Source organism: Kryptolebias marmoratus, linkage group LG19 (genome assembly GCF_001649575.2).
Source record: "Kryptolebias marmoratus isolate JLee-2015 linkage group LG19, ASM164957v2, whole genome shotgun sequence".
In the NCBI taxonomy this organism is placed as follows: domain Eukaryota; kingdom Metazoa; phylum Chordata; class Actinopteri; order Cyprinodontiformes; family Rivulidae; genus Kryptolebias; species Kryptolebias marmoratus.
In genome coordinates, this window is record NC_051448.1 from 18,364,150 (window position 1) to 18,380,105 (window position 15,956).

A 15,956-nucleotide genomic window follows, 5' to 3' on the forward strand; every position below is an offset into this window, starting at 1 on the left:
ACCCCCCCCCTTCCCCCCCCCCCTCCATCTATGACAGAAAGAGGTGAACTCTTAGTGCTTTAGGTAGATTAAAATGTGTCATTTTATGCCAGTCAGTGAACTATCGGATGAACTGAAACCATAAAAGATCAGGAAGGAAGAACCAAAACCAGAACCGTTCACTGGGACAAGATAAAGTCATAATACCCCCCCCCCCTTAAAAAACAAACTTTGGACCCGTCCAGGGATGTCATCTTTTAAATGTGGCACGAAACAAGAAACTGTTGCATTTGCGTTCACCCATCTATAGGTTTTCTGGTTTGGAACAGGTAAGAAGTGTCTTGGGGCTATGATGTTCAAAAGGTAAGACCTGATGTAAAAGTATATTGGGGGATAGGGGGAGGGGGGAGGGGGGTTATAAACACGCTGGTACTGTGGCCCAAGTGTCCCTTTTTTGGTTGCGAAAGTTCCTAAATCTTGACTTTTTTGGCGTGCCATCGAACAGAGCTGTTTCCAAGATCTGAAACGAGGTGTTTCTCAAAAATGAATCTATTTATTGAATTTTTTCTTCTGTTTTGTTTTTGTCCAAAATGATCCTAATTCTTCACAAGTGGGGATTTGTATTTGTCCCGTTTTTAGGTACCAGTGACATTTAAAGTTGACACGACGCAAAAAGACTCGGTGGTACGAAGATCCACAGGCGCAGTATTCCGCTGCTATTTCCACATTGGAGAAGGGCAATCAGTTCTGCGTTCCCTTTTATTTTGCATTAAGCTTCAACCAAATTTAGTTTAAGCAAATGCTTCTTTTTTGCACTTCTTTTTTAAAAACAAAAGGCAGATCTTTTCCGTGTCAGAACCCATGAATCCCTTGGTTGGACATGTGGCCCGTAGAACAAACTGAATTAGACAACACTACGATACGACTTTTTATGTGTTGATGGGTCCAGTTGACAAATGTCTGAGCCTCTCCACTAGCAAGGGTGGTTTGGGTTGTTTTTTTTGTTGTTGTTGTTTTGTTTTCTGCTTCTTGTAGGGTTATTGCCTGTTTGAAACAAGTCGTAAATGGACTGTACTTATATAGCGGCTTTCTAGCCACTCAAACCGCTTTACAACACAATCTGCCCTCATTTCCCCATCATACAGCACTCTGCTACATCTCTACAAAGCTAATCTCAATAAATCATTCTATAGAGTCTGATCAGGGCTTTCGATCAACAATGGAGCACACATCAGAGGCAACGAGGGGTTCAGCGTCTCGCCCGGGGACACTTCAACATGTGGCACACTGGCAGAATCGAACCTCCAGCTGTCCTCTCGTTGGAGGACGACTGCTCGAACCACTGAGCCACAGCTGCCCAAACAGTTTTTTAAGAATGTACCATTCCTGAACCTGTATCGAATCACGACCCAGAAACCGAGGTGCGCGCCGGACCGTGATTTATGGGTACGTTGCCCCTCTAAGAACACGGAGACACGGCGCAGAGCATGAAGATTATGTGACGGGGTTTATTTTCACACACTGAGAAGGGAGTCAATTCTCTGAAACTGATGGTGTCCCCCCCCCCACCNCGCCACCCCCCACCCCCCACCAAGTAGAAACACTTCAACCATCAATGGACATTTGCAGCTTCATCCTTGTAATGAAGATGAAAATTTCAGAGCTGCAGCATTTGTGTGGTTGTGTGTGTGTGTGTGTGTGTAGGAACACGGCTTAGAAGAGACAAAGCTCACAGCATGAGCCTGGTGATGTAACACTTAAGAGGCAGTTTGAGAGGAGGTAGGAGAACATTAGAAAAGGAGACGGAGACTGTACTTCAAGACGTAGGGTCGTTCCCTGACGGGCCTAAAGTTCAGCTGCCCCCCCTCTCTGCACTTAGCCAAACGGCACTTTCACCTTTTAAACTCCCCGTCCAGCTTAAAGGAATTAAAAACGCTTCAGCTGATTTCAAAGCGGAGCCCCGCTGGGGCCAAAAACATTGGACTCCTGCTTTTATTTCCAGAAGATTCCTTGATAGAAGCATGTAGTAAACAATGACGACGACACAGTAATGCACACGAACATCTTCTTTTCTTTTTTTTTTTTCCCCAGATACCAACAATTACACCATAGGCGCACATGAAAACACAAAACTGAGTTGAAACGGGGGAAAAAAAGGCTCTTCAAAACCTGAAATAATAGGTAAACTGGCCAAAGAGGGTCACGACAACTGAAATATGTCCAGCTATTAGGTTTGATGAGCTCAGATGATAGGTTTAATTAACCTTTTGATGAACTGTTTGTGTTATTTTAAATGTTTCCACTGGACCTCTCCTTTGACTTTGTTACTTTGCAACAAGAAGGACCTGTAAATGTAAGACACATATTTATGATCTGTTCCTATTTCCTACTTGTGAAGGGCTTCCCCGACATAAACAGATATAACGGTTCCAAATTTGGTCCTCGCCAAGTCCATCAAATACTTTCAAACATATCCAAAATTGGTCATTGACCCATAAAATGTCTCGTCAATACTCATCAGTTGTTTTGTTTTCCTGTTATAACAGAGCTGACTTACAGCCAAGAGGAACGGGCAATGATTTTCAAATCACTTTCCGATACTGATTTTAAATGGCTGCCACTTTGAAAAGTACTGGAGCAGCACTGGCCTTAACAGCAACAAACACTAACAATGTGCTTCACCCTGATCATGTGGCTCAACTAATATCCCCCCCAAAAAAACCTTCTACTGACTATATACATAATGACCTAAGAACAGAGATGCACAACCCTCTTGGACACCAGTTTCCAAAGAAAAATATTGTTCCGACTTAAAGCCACTATAATGTTTTGTTGATGTCCACTACATCCTGTCATAAATTATTTACCTTTTAGGCATTCAGACACACTGAAAAGCTGTAAAATTAATGAGAGGGAGGCGTCACCAGAGCAACCTGGTAAAGTTGTTTCCGACCTCCTGATTACAAAAGCACAACATCTCTCCTGTTTATTCGCAGGTTTGACGTGACGTCCGCAAAAACGCGGCGCTGCTCTTTCCCATTGAGCACGTCAGCGCGGCATTTCTGAAAGGCATACAGCGGGCGACGCAACGTGACAATGCAGAGGCTCCTGAAGGGGCCTCCGATTCACGACGGCTCATTTGCAAACGACAGGCAGAAATGGAATTTTTTTTTTTTTTTTCGTTCCTGTAAAGTGCACTGATGTGATATTATTAGAGCCCATCGAAGTAAAGTGTTGGGAGAAAGCCCCCCAGAGGAAGCGGGCTTTCTGGTCTTTAGACGTGGTTGGTTTCAGACGCTGCCTGAGTCGTGCCGCCTCCCCCGCCTCCCTTCGTCCCAGCGGTTATTACCGTCCATCATGCCCCATGTGAGCATGTGTGCTCCTCGCTGAGTGGGGAACACCATTATGATAAGTGGTCGCTCTTATTATCGTTAGTCTCTGCTCTGCTAGGAAGCGCCGAGGCGATGACCGTCCAAATGTGTTGACGTGCGTTTGAGAGCTCCGAGTAGAAAGGAAGCCGTCGTGATTGTCTGAACGCCGAACGTCAGTGGGAGCCTTGCAGGTGTGAGCGCACGAGCTGTAAATGTGTTTGCCTATATAAACAGAAATCCTCCGAACAGGTGCTTGAACAAAAGGCCTGCCTATCTTCAGCCTCAGCATGAACTTTTTTTTAGAATTCAACCAACAAAACAAAAACAAATATAGGCCCAACAGTCCCTGACAGAATGCATATTGCCCACTGAATTTCTTGCCAGAGTTTTAAACTCAAATGATCTAAAGTTGAGAAATGACAAAGTTACAGCCATTTTTTGGACAAAGCCTGAAAAAAAACATGTGTGTTCCTCTTATGTGCTGTGAACGACTGCCAGCTACTACCACACCAGATATTAGCTCAACGTCTGTAAAATTCACTGAGCTACAGCACTGTTCGTGTATGCTAAAGACCATTAGCTGTTGCGGCCATCTTGAATTGAATCGACTCCAATCGTTATTCAGTTACGGAGGCACAGCCAATGATTGATCTCGGAAAGTTTAATTGAAATCGGTTCAGTGTTTTATGAGATATTTTGCAAATAAACAAACAAACGGGGGTAGACGTAACGGCACAGTTTTAAGTAAATACGTCGCAGACCGTGTTGCGCTCGTAATGCATCGGGGACGATGCTTAGCTACTACCGCACCGAATCTTAGCTCAATGTTTGAAAAATTGGCTGAGCTGGAGCCATTTTTGTGTTTTCTAAGGACAGTTGGTCGTCGTGCCCATCTTGAATTGGACCGAGTCCAAAAGTTAATCAGGTGTAGATGTGAAGCCATTGATTACTTTCTGAGAGTTGTACTAAAATCCTCCCGAGTGGGTCGTGAGATATTTTCCAAACAAACAGCGTTGATTCTGACATTTAATGGCAGTTTTAAACACAAATCTTACACAATCAGTTTGAGCTCAAAGTATAACTCTCAGCTACTAACACTAGCTTTAGCTAAAGACCTACAAAATTCACAGAGCTACAGTCATTTTGGTGTTTGCAAAGATCACTTTGCTGTGGCAGCCATCTTTAATCAAGTTGAATCCAATAAGCAATCAGCTGTTGACGTCAATCCAGTGATTACTTTCAGAAAGCTACATTAAAATCCGTTCAGTGGTTCGTGAGTTATTGTGCCAAAGGTGCAGACAAACGCAGGCATTCGTTTTCTGACATTCGAAGTCTGGGGTTTTTTTGTTTTTGTTTTTTTTTTTTATATTCTTGAAAAGGTCTGGAGCGGAGGAGTCCTTTCAGGAGCCGCTTCCACAAATGGCAAAAAGATGAAGCGGAGAGAAACAGAGTACCTGTCAGCGCAAAGCGCTCAGTCAGCATCCCTGTCAACAGCGCACAGCCAATTAGGACCGCAGCCAAATGGCTGGGCGAGTTTCTTACTCCACTGACTCCGTGTCCGGCACCAAACATACTCACTCTGATGTACGCAGACGCGGGTAAAAAAGAAAAAAAAAAAAAAAAAAAGATTGACAAGCTTTCGAGTTCGAGTAACCCATCTGTGACTGCATGCGTTTATCCACATGTGCTTCATGTATACAAACACAACAGAAGGCGCGGCCCCTCCCCCTGCCTCCGATGTCAGTTGGCTCATTTGACTACATTTTCATATTTGAGCCGGCACCGAGCGAGTCAGGCGCGCCCCGTAAAACGTCCTTATTTGTGCGGAGAGATGGTGCCGAACTACAGTCTTGCTGCTGACTTGAGAGCCAATCCAAAGGTTAAAAAATGGGGGGGGGGGAGTGGCAAAAAAAACCTGACATAAACATCGCCGCCGTGCTGCAGTGGCTCCCGGAGCCGCTTTGCATATCCGAGCAGACGGAATGAGGAGACACTGCGTGGTGTCGGAGGACAGTGGGTGTGGGAGTTGGAAGGTGACGCTGCCACGTCGTCCGGCCAGCTACTCAAAACTGACTCAGAGGCCTGCCAGCCTGTTGGAGCTCCTTGGATGAGCTGTTGAGTCACAAAGAGTTGGAACTCCAGAAACGAGTGATCGCGCCACTGGAACCCGGACAAACGTGGCCGGTCTTCTCAGCCGTAGTTATAGCCGCTGGGGTCAAACCTCGAACATAAGGTTATTTTACACTCAAAGTATGAGTCGTGAGTGACTCTCAGCTACCACCATGTCGGGTTTTAGCTCAAAATCTGTAAAACAGGCCGAGTCAGCGCCAGTTTTGCTAAGGTTGAACAGCTGTGGCAGCCATCTTGAATTGGGTTTGCATCCAATGGGTACTTTGAGAGTTTAATTTAAATCTGTCCTCTCGTGATAGTTTGCTAATAGGTAGAGACACAAACACACACACATACACAGGCAAAAGCATTGCCTAGACTAAGAATCAGATGATCTATAATTATCAACAGAAAATTTTTTATTTTTTTTTACTAATTTAATTCCAAAACCTGAGCTCAATACACATTAGGTTCAAATTAGAGGTACACAGACTGATTGGGCAGATGATTAGGCCTTTTTCTATATTTGGAATTGACAACACACACACACACACATATATATATATATATATATATATATATATATATATATATATATATATATATATATATATTTATAGTATACCCAAAAGTCTTTGGGCAGCACTGCGTCGTTACCCTTGACACTATATTCTTCTGATGATGCAATTCCCACGACATTGATGGCTTTCATGGCTGGGATGAGGTTGACTTGAATATTACGCTACTTTTATGTTTCAGTAGTATTATTTGCTAATTAAACAGGTTTACGCTCTGTGGGTCCAAAAGTTGCATTCTATTTGTACTTGTTGGCATCTCTGAGTTCTGAATTGGAAAAGAGAGAGAGAGAAAGAGAGAGAGAGAGAGAGAGAGAGAAAAGAATCACCCAGACCCCACCCCCCCAAAAAAAAGTTAGAATTCTGACTCCGTAGGTGACAGGTCCCTTTACCAACCCCCCACCTCGTAATTCAATATGGCTGCCCTGCGCATTTAAAAAAACTTGTTATTTTCACTTCCATTTATTTGAGCCCCATTGAATAAGTCACACACGGTACTTTAAAACCTACTTTAGGAAAGATGTTGCTACGGGGGTTGAACGGACGGAACGCAGAAACATCCACTGTTAGCCTGCATCGCTAACAACAGTTACCCTGATCACTGAGCACAACAACAAGCTAAACCTACGGTTTCTGACATGCGACTGGGACAAGTTTGTTCTGTCACGCATCAGCCAGCAACAACCTGCCAACTGTTTCTTAAGGTGGGATCACATAAGGCTGGTCTTAAGTTGCGCGGGAGGTTTTGGAGACCCCTTTAAGAAGAATGCGTCGTCCGTCGTCTACGACAAGGATGCTGGCTGTAACCTAAAACCTAGCATTTAGATGTCTCAACAGATGCTTCACTGAACAGGACTACCTATTCCACTCATCATTATTAAGACTCAGCTAAGATATCGCTGCACAGCCACTGGTTGAGCTACAAATTCAGCCCAGATAGTACCCGAAACCAACAGCTCAAACACAAGACAGAGATGAAGCTGTTCTCTGTTCCAGTCGAGGACTTTTCTCTGTGTCCTTACCCAACTTTCTACCTTTTCTAATACCCAAGTTGTTTGGGTGTTGAATAACGGTGAAACATTTACCCCAGCTTACGACAGATAACAGCTTTAGATGAGCCTGCTGAAGTTTGAAACTATATATAATTAATTATATATAATTTACTGAAGGTCAAAACGTGTACCACAAAATCTTAGCACCTCAGTCAAATCCAGAGGAGGGTGGTTAAAAATAACCCTCCTCCGAGCCCCGCTTGACCAGAGCTCAGCGATGCGTACACCTTGACGGGAGAATGTGACGGACAGAGGAAAGGAGCAGGCCGGATGTCCTTTGTTTTCCTCCTCCTGCCTCTGAAACCCCAGACGTTTTACCTTGCAGATGAAGAGAGTTGATAATTCAGATGTTTTTGTTGATACACCAGACCTAAGCAGCACGGAGGGGGGGGATCTTTGTCAGGTTCTAAATCAACTTGAGCACTATTTTGCAATTGGTCTCTAATGTTCACTTCAGTTTGAGGGCATGTCCAGTAATTGAATCCATTGGGTGAACCTGAGGCATCAGGAAATGGGAATTCTGCTGTAAACCGTGTCCAGAACTGTAGCGCTGCGTTGAACCAAGCCCAACCCGACTCGGAACTCGGCAGAGCTTGGAGCATCGTGGCAATTACAAGTTGTCAGCTTTTTTTTCTCTTGATTATATCTTTGCTGAGGCAGAAGTCAGTCCCGATAAAACCAAGAAAACCAACACTGCTACTTGCAGTTCCTGTGTCCTCTGCCCGTCACCCTGCTGGTCCGGTTTAAACGGCAGACCGCAGGTGGGATCAGTTGTAGGAATCGGGACGTCTTGATGAAGGATCAAGCAATGACTCTCAGCTACTACCATACCCAATTTTAGCTCAATAGCTATAAAGTTGACTGACTTATAGTCATTTTTCTGTTTGTCAGGATAGGCTGTGGTGGCCATCTTCACTTGGGTAATGTAGATCAAATGACTGCTTTCTGAGAGTTTCACTAAAACGTGTCTGCTGGTTAACGGTTCATGAGATATTTTGCTAACAAAACACACACAATTAGTTTCCCCAGGTACAACCAAGTCACCAGAGTTTGGAGTATTTCTGGACACCATGGATATACAGCAGCTCGACATGGTGAAGATGGCTTGCTGAAGGTCAAAGCGAACATCAGAACGGAGGGGAAAAAAGGGATTTATGTGACTTTGAACATATCTTGGTTGTTGGTGCCAGACGAGTGTTTCAGAAACTGCTGATCTACTGGGACTTTCACACAACCATCTCTAAGGTTTACAGAGAATGGCCAGAAAAAAAACAAATCCAGTGAGCAGCAGTTGTGTGAACTAAAATGCCTTGTTGATGTCGGAGGAGAACGGGCAGCTTCAAGGCAACCGCAGCTCAAATAACCAGTCAGTACAGCAGAAGACCACACCAGGTGCCACTCAGAACCAGCACCAAGAGGCTACAGTTCACACAGGCTCCCCAAAATTGGACAATAAGAGATTGGTCTGACGGTTGTGCATGAAAACCCCAGTAGGTCAGACCGGCCCCGTCTGGCACCAACAACCACGTCACGTTCAAGGTCACTCAGATCCCGCTTTTTTCCACCCTACGATGCCCAGTTTGAACTTCAGCAACTTGCATCCACCACATCTAGATGCCAAAACTAAACTCATTCCTTTATTTCCTTCATTCCTTTAGTCTGCAGCATATTTGAATGCTGGAAACAGGAGCTGGTTTTGCTCTTATCTTCTGTTGAATTAGGTTTATGAACCAACTCCAGTTAACTTCTGCAACCTTCAGTTTGTGATATAGAAAAAGGGACACCAACTTTTGACTATGAAATAGAGTTATATACGTCTGTGGTGCTTGGGAATAGAAAACAACACAAAAGGATGTGGAAAAAAGGGAAAAATACATAAACAGAGCTTCTGAGAACTCTTTGCTCAACTTTCATTTATTTTTTTTAAAAACCACAGTTAAAAAAAAACATCTAATTCACTAAAAACTGAAAATTGAACATCTTTTAAAAACAATTACAAGCAAGAAAAAAAACAAACATTGCAAATCTCCTTTAAGATGTGCTATTAAGTTTTAGTCAAATTAAATTTGACATTTTTCACACAGCAGAGAAAGTTTTATGCAGATGAAAGAAATATTTTATTCAAATTCCAAAAGCGCAGGTGTCCTTTTACTTGCGTTCGCCTTCCCACTGTTTTGTCCCACTAGCGACAATTACAGAGACATTTTAATGGTGAGAGGCAAATATCTCAAGAGTTTCGTCTCTTAAATAGATGCAGGAAAAGTTTATCCAGCCTGACGCCAGTCTCTCACCGGGCTGCAGCTGCTGGCGCCTAGTTAAGAGTTACCGAATTGTGCGAAAACGCGCAAGTTTTTACTTAGAAAGGCCCAGAGTTCACAAGTATGTCGCACAAACTCCCAGTGAAAGTACGCGTAGTATCGCAGCGCTGTTGCACGACGTTGAGACTTGAGACCGGCACTCCACAGTCGCAAAACCTGGACGAGGCGTACGCGCAACCACTGCGCCGCTGTTGCGCAACTTTCATGCGTCGTCGTCGCGGCAGAATTGCACATTTGACACTCGCAACTTCTTGACAGTCGCAGGGATGTTGTGCAACGATACAGTGACAGTTGTGCAATTCTTGTGCAAGACAATTGAGAAATGTGAACCGTGTAAGTACGGCGCTCCTTTCTAGGCCAGCAGCCATTTTGGTTATCGGCCGTCGAGAGATGCGGACCTCAGAGGGGGAAGTGCAGAAACTGCTTGGATGAAGACTCCAACCTGGATGAGGACCAGGCTGACCTGCTGAAGGGATGCAGCAGGTCCGTGGTCAAGAACGGCCAAGTCCCGCAGTGTGGCCCCGCGGTGCCTGTAAATGTCCGGTTCTCGTTGTCGTCGCAAACCCGTCACCGCTGACGCCTCACAAAGTTGTTTCAATTCATGCGCCTTCTTCCTTACGGAAACTGAACCGAGAAGGGTTCGAGATGAGTTCCAAACGCTGGTCAACACCATGAATATTTTAGGAGCAAATTTTGCTGCGCGGCTTTGTCGACCACGTCCTTCAACACAGGAGCAAAGCCCCTCACGCGCGAGGACGACCGACCACCCTTGCCGACTTTTCCGAAACTCCCTCACAAATGTCGGAGCCCGGCGAGACGCCGGCTTGAGCAGCTGAAGGTGAACTCTGCCATGCTGACACCCTTACAGATGGGACCGTGAGGCTCGTTTGGGGCGCAGGTTGCGATCCATCTGCCCCGTCGTTACCGATGGCCGACAGCTCGCCTTGTCTCTGTGATGGCAACCCACAGACAGATACATTTAGCATTCTCTTACACCGCCAGCATCCAAGGTCTGCACCCAGGCAGGCCTGGCCCACGGCACGGGCAGGGTTCTGGCTATCCCGGAGACGACAAATGCATCGCGCGGAGATGCGGGAAGATAAGTAATTTAGCACATTGTGACACTTTCACGGTCTAATTAGCCCCAGCGTTGCAGTAAACACGCCCCATTGGCCCTGCAGTTCTGGTTACTCATTAAGTATGGATGGAGCTGGAGACGGCCAGCCTCAGCTCATCCGTCAGGACCTGACTCGTCACAGCAGAGGCTCTGCAGAACCGTCCAGAACCTCAGGAGGGAAAAAAAAAAAACGGTTCGGCACAGGCGGGCTCAGGCCCGAAACAAACCGGGGAGCCCTTTTTGTGTTGCCCTTGCGTCTCTGCAGGGGAACCAGTGGCACGTCGCGTCAATTCCCGACCACTTGCTTTACGTGCACGGTGGCAGGAAAGTGCCGAGCGGCTCTCGAGCGAAGCTGCGTGGCTCGCAGAGGGACAGCCGAGGCCTGCGCTCCTGCCTTTGACGCGGTGATGGGGATCTTCCCTTTCCCCTCTCGCCGCCGCAGCAGCAAACGTGGCCAGCGAGCTGTGATCAAACCGAGCTTTCATCCCTCCCCTCTCTCTCTCTCGCTCTCATCAGCTGGAAGGCTTCAGCAGCAGGGTGCCCCAGATTAATAAAGCGCTTCCCTCCTCCCGTCAGCGGCTTCCTTGCAACAGTGGAGCTCCGCTGACACCTACTGGCCAGAGGGGAGGCAGCAAGTGGGATAAAACACCAAAGGAAGAACTATTTAGGTGTTTGAAATACATTTCATTAAAGAAAAAAGACACATTATGATGTCAGGCTAGTGCAAAAGAATGTCCGAATAAAACACAGCCGAGCACGCTGACTTTAAAAACTCGAGGCTTGAACGAACACCGCCACCATGAGGGAGAATCTGAACGGATTAACATAAACTCTTTTTTGAATTTCGAGAAAGTGGCATCTGAGCGCAGATCCTGAATCGATACGGGAATGTGGTGTTAATCTACTGAGTGGCCTTCTGGCAGAAATAAGAGTCTGAAGGATTGAACAGCACAGCACGCTGAAAGAGCCATTATCCGACGAGACAAGCTCAGCATTTTTCCTCCAAATAAGCCGCTTCTTTTTCTTTTTTCTAACGGGAAGTGTAGCCAGGGTTCAGCACACCCCAGGGGTGACTTAGGGTTGAGGTGACGCCGCAGACTCTCTCCCTTTGTACACTGCAGTATTATGTAAGATGGTATCTTAGCTTTTTTTGTGCTTGCTGGGCTAAATCCAATATGATATTCAAGTGCTTTGCACAGCTCTTAGCTTTTCTTTTTTGTCCTCATCTAAAGCCTTTTTTCTTTTTTTTTTTTTTTTTTTACAAAGTTATCTTGACTCAGGCTGAGCAGAGCAAAAAAATCTGTTATCATATAAGAGCACAGAAGGTTCTTAAAAAAATAAAACAGGAAGAAAGCTTTGAGACAAACAGAAGAACCACTCGAGCAGGGGGGCCCTCTACTCATCTGTGGAACAGAGATTTCGTTGCCGACTCCACCTCGGAACCACCTGCCTAATGTTGTCCGGGCCGCCCACGTGACTCAAAGACAGCTGCGACCCGTCAGGGTTGTGAACACAGAACCTTTGAAGGCGTCCTGCGGTGTTTGGAACCAGGATGCAGGCTCAGATGTGCTGGGTGCAGTAGGTTATGGGGTGAGGCCTCAAATATTCGGGCCCATGTTTGTCCCTTGCAGAAGACAAACTAAACTGAGATCTGGAGGCTTTAGAGGTTGGGTCAAAGCTTCAGATTCTTCGTTGTGTTCCTTTGACCCTTCTCTGCTGCTGTGAGGCAGCAGTACCTGTCAGAAAAGCCTCCTTCACACTGGCTTATATATTTGCTACTATGGAGAACAATTCCAACTGGAAGATGGTTGGTCTTTGCAGGTTCTTGGTGAGGTCTTCAGCATATTTAGAGCTCAATGGGCTCCCCTTTACTCATAATAGAGTACGATAGATCCAAAATGGTTGAAAGCTTGGGCAAAATGTCTGCATCGTTGCTGGGACAGCTTGCATATGACATGCGGGGAGAGGGGGGGGGTTCACGCTCAACGGCCTGGCCTGGCTGTTGAGAATGCGAAGCAGGACTGGTCCCGTGCCCGGGCTACAGTCATGATCGCGACCACTGAAACAGAAAGATTCTAGTATGGCCAACCACAGCGCACTTTCACAGCAATGAGGCGACAGTGTGCCGCCGCCATCTTGGCAGGTGCTACGGAGCGTCTGCCAGCATGGCAGCAGACCACGGACACCTGAAGGGAAAAAAAACCAACCTAAACTCAGCCGAGACGCCCAATGTTTTTATTATTATCAGAGCCAATACTTCTTAGAATGGGGTATTAAGTTTCAGAGGTGAGTATTATGGCATATCACCTCCAAAATCTGTCTTGTCCATCGTGTCTGCCTACCGCTGTCAGAAACTTTTAATAAAAAAAAAAAATCTGTGTTTTACCTATGCATAGGTAAAATAATACAACAAAATACTGATACTTGTTTTCGATCACTGTTTTATGTGTGCTACAGGCCTCCTGCCCAGGTCAACCTTATAAAAAGAGGTCTTTATCTTAATGTTTTTTTTTTTATTTGGTTAAATAAATCTATTTCTAAATAATAGGGAATTTGTGTATAGGCTTCAAAACCTTACTCATCATGGTCTAAATGCTGAAATGCATGTTATATGAGGCCTAAATATTTCCAGAATAACAAGGAAAAAAAAACTCTTTCATATAAGTTTAAGTTATTATTCTAAATGCAGACTCCAGACACTGGCAGCAGAGCTCTGGTTGGACTAAGTAGAATTTAATTACTTAAAGTGCAATTATGTACTGGACTGACTGGAATGATTATAGCACTTGTTAATTTGATCGCTGAACTGAATACTAGCTAACTAGTATGAAGCGACAGTTTGTAAAGGTTCAGTTCATTATGTTCTTTTGGCCTAATGGTTGATCCATCTGTACAGGCACAATAGTGCACCGGGGTTGGTGTTATGCAGCCACTAATGCTTGACTGGGAGGCTCATTATAGCGGACTCTTGTCCCATATTTTCACAGTACACACGATACATGTGACGACGACGGAGCTGAACTGTGACTCGTGAGGTCGTAACGGTTGCGCGTCCAGCTCCGCCAGTCCGGGGCGTCCGCGTTATTTGGGGAAACGACCTGGCTGGTGGTCCACCGCTTCCTGTCACAGCTTCTCGTCCTTCTGTCGCAGATCCTGAGAGAGCGCGGTCTTTCCCCGATTTCCCGGCTTGTGGAATTTAGTGGAGCTGCGAGTCGTGAGGAGGACGGCGGAGCTGAAGCGACCTTTTCTGCGTCCCGTCTGTTCCAGCGCTCCTCTCAGATGCAGATGGTAAGAGGGCAGCAAAGGGTTATTTGGTGAAAAAAAACAATTTGTTGGTTGCTTCCTTGTGGGGACAACTTTGCAAGTAACACTGTTTTTTTTTTTTCAAAGAAACTCAGAGAAGAGGTGCTGAGGACCAATCAGGAAATGTGAGTGCACGGAAAACACGAGCACATCCTCAGGTAGGTCACACACGCCCAAGGACTGGTAAACCTAATCGAGTTTAGAAGCCGCTTCCTTTATCTCCCAGTGCTGCAGTATCTCAGCCATTTGAACATCTGATCACCGATCGATTGTTTGTCCTTTCACGCGCTCAAAGTCAGGCAGCAACTACCTGCTGACTGTAATGTGTCAAACCAAACGATATCCGGCAGCACATCCTCTGCGTACAATCGTTGGTAAGATCTTAGAGCACCGACAGCTCATTCCTATCTTTGGAATCCCAAACGTGATCAGGGCTCTGACGTTGGATTACACTTCATTTCACGAGTTTTGAAACAAGCCGAAAAAAGAAAAACGCAGTATTTCTGCATATCACGCTCAGAGCCAAGGAGCCAAAGGTTCCATCAAACACTCAAATCTCGGCTTTGAAGTTACTGTGTGGAGCCTGATGGGGACTAGGGACAGGGTCTTCCTGCTCGCAACTAGAGTTGTTGTACTGGGAAAGTACTGGATTTAGTCCCAGTGAGTTTGGACACACTGAGCGTGGGCCACCATCTCTGCTTCATGATTCAAGGACTCAATCTGAACCTCCGCAGAACCTGTCCGATTTTCTGAACGGTTTCCAGCGCAGGTTAATCGTGGTTGAGGAGGTGGGGTGCATTGGGGGAGGGCCACAGCATAGTATTAAACCTGTGTCTGTAGCACATGCTGTGGAAAGTCGTTTCATCTGATGACTGTATGCTCAGAGGCTGGTTGAAGAAAAAGAAGAAATACATTTTTTTAAAAAAGAAGAAAAATCAGAAACATTGTGAAATCTGGAGTCTTTGCGAAATCTTTCGCAGTTAACGCAACCCAAGGTTCTCACAACTGGACAGTGGCCACAACTAAAACGGAACCTGTGTTTCCTTGGCCCTGTGGGGTACTACCGCAGCTTTCGTTGAGGTTTCTCAACTGCGGCACCGCCACCGACAAAGTCTGACGAAAGCCGGCGCTGCGGTGAATGCGTGTGGTCGGATCTGTGTCGGCCGGCCTTCGGAAACGTTAAAGCTGCTCCGCTCCTCCTGTCCTGCACGGACCACCCATTGGAGCTCCAGGTGGGTGCCGCTTCAGCGGGATAAGTGGGGCTGAACATCCTGGGAGCTTTTTTTTTTTTTTTTTCCACCACCCCAGGAAATGTAACTTTTATCAGCTGAACTATTCAGTCCCGAAGGAAACACTTACTCTCATGTGGACTCCACATCTGCTCCTCCCCCGTTAGCTTTCCTGGACTCACGGCATTGTCCAAATCGCAGATGTACGCATTGGTTTTTGCATTTCTTTGGTTGGGTATTCCCAACAAAGGTTCAGAAAAGATTGCGTTGGACGCTTTGTCAAAAGCACCTTGCTCTTAGCTCTCCCTCCCCCCCACTCCCTGCTGTCTCTTCTTAAATTTGAATCTCTGGGCACCTGGAAACACTGGTGTACACGGCGAGAACGGTGGGTTTTTATGGTGCTGGCGAGTATAACTCAAAATGTTGACGGCTGCAAGTTTAATGGAATATTTTGTATTCCCAGAGGAATTTTCAAAGTTTAACTTTAACAGGAATGTATGGGAATAAACAGGAATAAAAACCTAGAATTTAAAAGACCAAAGGTTGGCCCTGAAGACGGCTTTTTAAATCAAAGTTGGGGGAAAATCTATTTCAGCATAATCCTGACTAAAAGAAGCAGGTTTCACTGCTGTACCATTCAATGAGAAGCACACCCCCCGTCCCCTAAAAATGATCGACTGCGTCACCTGGACATGTAGGGACAGATGGAAATGGAAACGTAAGAAGTTTGATTCAGAGTTCTAATTTTTCTTTTAATTTTATGTGAATACAATGAAAAAAAAAAAAAAAAACATAACTGGATTATTTTTGTTCAGAGTTGTGTGCATGAATTTGGAAAAGGATTTCAACAACCAAAGAACTGCAGGAATATTGAGAATCTAATGTTCTCCATAGGTTGTGACA

At 45.6% G+C, this 15,956-nt stretch overlaps 1 long non-coding RNA gene across 1 annotated transcript; it reads left to right on the forward strand.

Moving 5' to 3' along the window:
* The first annotated feature begins 13,595 nt into the window (after positions 1 to 13,595).
* Positions 13,596 to 15,879, forward strand: LOC119618007. Its single transcript, XR_005234536.1, has 2 exons — positions 13,596 to 13,809; positions 13,912 to 15,879. It is a non-coding gene; the product is annotated as an uncharacterized LOC119618007 (long non-coding RNA).
* The last annotated feature ends 77 nt before the right edge of the window (positions 15,880 to 15,956 follow it).